Source organism: Ovis aries, chromosome 26 (assembly GCF_016772045.2).
Source record: "Ovis aries strain OAR_USU_Benz2616 breed Rambouillet chromosome 26, ARS-UI_Ramb_v3.0, whole genome shotgun sequence".
Lineage (NCBI taxonomy): Eukaryota > Metazoa > Chordata > Mammalia > Artiodactyla > Bovidae > Ovis > Ovis aries.
The window spans coordinates 32,330,241-32,334,592 of record NC_056079.1 but is presented as its reverse complement, the minus strand read 5'-3'; positions in this window follow the sequence as shown (position 1 = coordinate 32,334,592).

Genomic DNA, 4,352 nt, shown 5'->3' with positions numbered 1-4,352 from the left:
TCCGCCCCTGTTCCGCGTTCTAGTTCCTCAGACCAGAAGGTGGGCGTTGGTCGGTAGGTCATTCATCAACTGGTTGAACATCCGTCATGTGGCAGGGGTGGAAGAAATGGCGAGAAATACACATTCCTTTGCCCGAGGGTGGGACGAAGGACCCGGGAATCAACCACCCAGTTGGTTGACCGAGAGCTAACCTTGGAGCTAGATGGGGCGAGGTGGGGTTGAACCTCGGTGAGGTGGGTGTTGCGGGGAGGCTTAAGAGTTGGTCAGAGAAGATTCTTGACACCCTTTGGGTTGGGTCCGTCGCCCACCGCGCTGCCTGAAGTTTGGTAGGTACTCCTTGAATGAATGAACCAACGAATGAATCTTCAAGTGTCCCCAAGTGAAGGACAGAAAAGCCTGCAGTGATCACCTCTTGGAGGGGAGAGAAAAGAAAGAAGTTTAAAAGGCAAATCTGGGTGGATTGTGAAGGGTCTTTCACACCATGACTCTGTGTTGCAGACCTTGTCCTCCAAGAGCAGGAGATATCAGAGATCTTTATTATTTATTTATTTATTTATTTATTGGCCACTCTGCATACCATGTGGGATCTTAGCTCTCTGACTGGGGATCAAACCCATGCCCACTGCATTGGAAGCATGGAGACTTAACCACTGGACCACCAGGGAAGTCGCTCGGAGATCTTTTGAGCTGGGGAGTGACACAATGATCTTCTTAGAATGGACTACGGGAGAGTGAGGCCTGAGGTAGGAAGACTGGTTGGATGTGGTCACTCCTGAGCTAAACCCTAGGCCTACGCTGTCCAGCATGGTAGCCACTGGCCACGAGTGCAAAATATCTCAATAATTTTTTTATACTAATTGAATGATGAAATAATATTTTGAACATATTGGGCTAAGTAAAATCTATTATTAAAACTAATTTCACCCGTTTCTGGTTTTTTTTGATAGGACTAGAAGAAATATATATATATATGGATCATAACGTATTTCTATTAGACAACCTTGCTCTAGAATGAGGTGTTATGAAAGCAATACTTAAGTTCTCAAAACTTCTTCCCCGAAAACTATGGACTCATCAAATGTTAGCTCTGGCCAGGTACGTTATAGCTCATCCAAGACGATACTTACCTCGATCATATTGAAAAACAGAACAAACATAAAACAGAGGCCCAGAGTGTTGCAGGAAAGAAAGTCGGGCCCAAGAGGATGGTCATGTCCCCAGGTCACATCCGAGTCCCTGGGATGGTCTCCAAGTGTGGGTTCTTGGCTTCTTACAGGAAAGAATTAAAGAGCAAGTCACAGTAAAATGACAGAAGAGTTCCTCAGGGACTTCCCTGGTGGCGCAGTGGATAGGAATCACCCGCCAGTGCAGGGGACATGTGTTCCATCCCTGGTCCAGGAAGATTCCACATGTCTCGAAGACACTAAACCGGTGGGCCACAGCTACAAGCCTGCGAGCCTAGAGGCCACACGCAACAACAGAGTAACCCCTGCTCACTGCCATCAGAGAAAGCCCACACCAAAAAGGAATGAAGACCCAGTGCAACCACAATTTTTTTTTTTTTTCCAAAAAGGGTTATTTAGGAAGGAAACACACTCCTTAGAGAGAATGTGGGCAAGTGAGGCCCGAGGGCATGGGGTTGTCAGTTTTTATTTTTGCTGTTGTTAAGTCACTAAGTCCTATCCAACTCTTTGCCACCCCATGGACTGCAGCACACCAAGCTTCCCTGTCCTTTGCTATTTCCCAGAGTTTGCTCAGATTCATGTCCATTGAGTCAGTGATGCTATCTAACCATCTCATCCTCTGCCACCCTCTTCTTTAGCCTTCAATCTTTCCCAGCATCAGGGTCTCTTCCAATGAGTCAGCTCTTCATATCTGGTGGCCAAGGTATTGGAGCTTCAGCATCGGTCCTTCCAATGAATATTCCAGGTTGATTTCCTTTAGGATTTGACTAGTTTGATCTCCTTGCAGTTCAAGGGACTCTCAAGAGTCTTCTCCAGCATCACAATTTGAAAGCATCAGTTCTTCAGCGCTCAGCCTTTTTTATGGTGGAACTCTCACATCCATATATGACTGCTGGAAAAAACATAGCTTTGACTAGGCGGACCTTTGTAGGCAAAGTAGTGTCTCTGCTTTTTAATATGCTGTCTAGGTTGGTCATAGCTTTTCTTCCAAAGAGCAAGCGTCTTTCAGTTTCATGGCTGCCATCACTACAGTGATTTTCGAGCCCAAGAAAATAAAATCTGCCACTGCTTTCACTTTTTCTTCCATCTATTTGCCATGAAGTGATGGGACTGGATGCCATGATCTTAGATTTTTGAATGTTGAGTTTTAAGCCAGCTTTTTCACTCTCCTCTTTCCCCCTCATCAAGAGGCTCTTTAGTTCCTCTTCACTATCTGCCATTAGAGTGATATCATCTGCACATTTGAGCCTGTGGGTATTTCTCATAGCAATATTGATTCTAGCTTGTGATTCATCCAGCCCAGCATTTCACATGATGTCCTCGGCATATAAGTTAAATAAACAGGGAGACAAAATACAGCCTTGTTGTACTCTTTTCCTAATTTAGCACCAGTCAGTTGTTCCATGTAAAGTTCCTATTGTTACTTCTTGACCTGCATACAGTTTTTCAGGAGATAGGTAAGGTGGTCTGATATTCCTATCTCTTTAAGAATTTTCCACAGTCAAAAGCTTTAGCAGAGTCAGTGAAACAGAGGTAGATGTTTTTCTGGGATTCCCTTGCTTTCTCTGTGATCCAACGAATGTTAACAATTTGATCTCTGGTTCCTCTGCCTTGTCTAAACCCAGCTTTTAATCTGGAATTTCTTCGTTCAGGTACTGCTGAAGCCTAGCTTGAAGGATTTTGAGCATAACCTTGCTAGCATGTGAAATGAGCACAGCTGTACATTCTTTGGCACTGCCTTTCTTTGGAATTGGAATGAAAACTGATTTTTTCCAGTCCTGTGGCCACTGCTGAGTTTTCCAAGTTTGATGACATATTGAGTGCAACACTTTAACACCATAATCTTTTAAGATTTGAAATAGCTCAGCTGGAATTCCATCACCTCCACTGGCCTTGTTTGTAGTGATGCTTCCAAAGACCCACTTGACTTCACACTCCAGGATGTCATGTTGAGTAACCACACCATGGTGTTTATCTGGGTCATTAAGACCTTTTCTGTATAGGTCTTTCTGTGTATTCTTGCCACCTCTTTTTAATCTCTTCCACTTCTGTTAGGTCCTTATCATTTCTGTCCTTTATTGCATCCATCCTTACACAAAATATTCCCTTGTTATCTCCAATTTTCTTGAATAAATCTCTAGTCTTTCCCATTCTATTGTTTCCTTTACTTATTGGCACTGTTTATTTAAGAAGGCCTTCTTATCTGTCCTTGCCATTCTCTGGAACTCTGCATTCAGTTGGGTGTATCTTTCCCTTTCTCCCTTGCTTTTTGCTTCTCTTCTTTCCTTAGCTATGTGTAAAGCCTCCTCAAACAAACACTTTACCTTCTTGCATTTATTTTTCTTTGGAATGATTTTGGTCACTGACTCCTGTACAATGTTATGAACCTTTGTCCACAGTGGTTTTGGTCATTGACTCCTGTATATTGTCACAAACTTCAGTCCATAGTTCTTCAGTCACTCTGTCTACCAGATCTAATCTCTTGAATCTATTCATCACCTCAACTGTATAATTATAAGAGATTTGATTTAGGTCAAACGTGAATGGCCTAGTGGTTTTCCCTCCTTTTCCAATTAAAGCCTGAATTTTGCAATAAGAAGCAAAGGGGTGGGTATTGCTCAAAATTTTCCAAGTAAGACTTCGACAGTATGTGAACCAACAACGTTGAGACATTCAAGCTGGGTTTAACGAAAGCAAAGGAACCAGACATCAAATTGCCAACATCCACTGAATCATAGAAAAAGCAAGTGAGTTCCAAAAAAACATCTACTTCTGCTTTATTGACTATGCCAAAGCCTTTGACTGTGTGGATCACAACAAACTGGAAAATTCTTCAAGAAGTGGGAATACCAGACCACCTTACCTGCCTCCTGAGAAATCTGTATGCAGATTCTCAAGAATCTGCAAGAAGCAACAGTTAGAACAAGACATGGAACAATGGACTGGTTCCAAGTTGGGAAAGGAGTATGTCAAGGCTGTATATTGTCACCCGGCTTATTTAACTTATATGCAGTGTACATCATGAGAAATGCTGGGCTGGATGAATCACAAGCTAGAATCAAGATTGCTGGGAGAAATATCAATAACTTTGGATATGCAGATGATACCACCCTTTCGGCAGAAAGAGAAGAGGAATTAAAGAGTCTCTTATTACTTTGCCGACTAAGG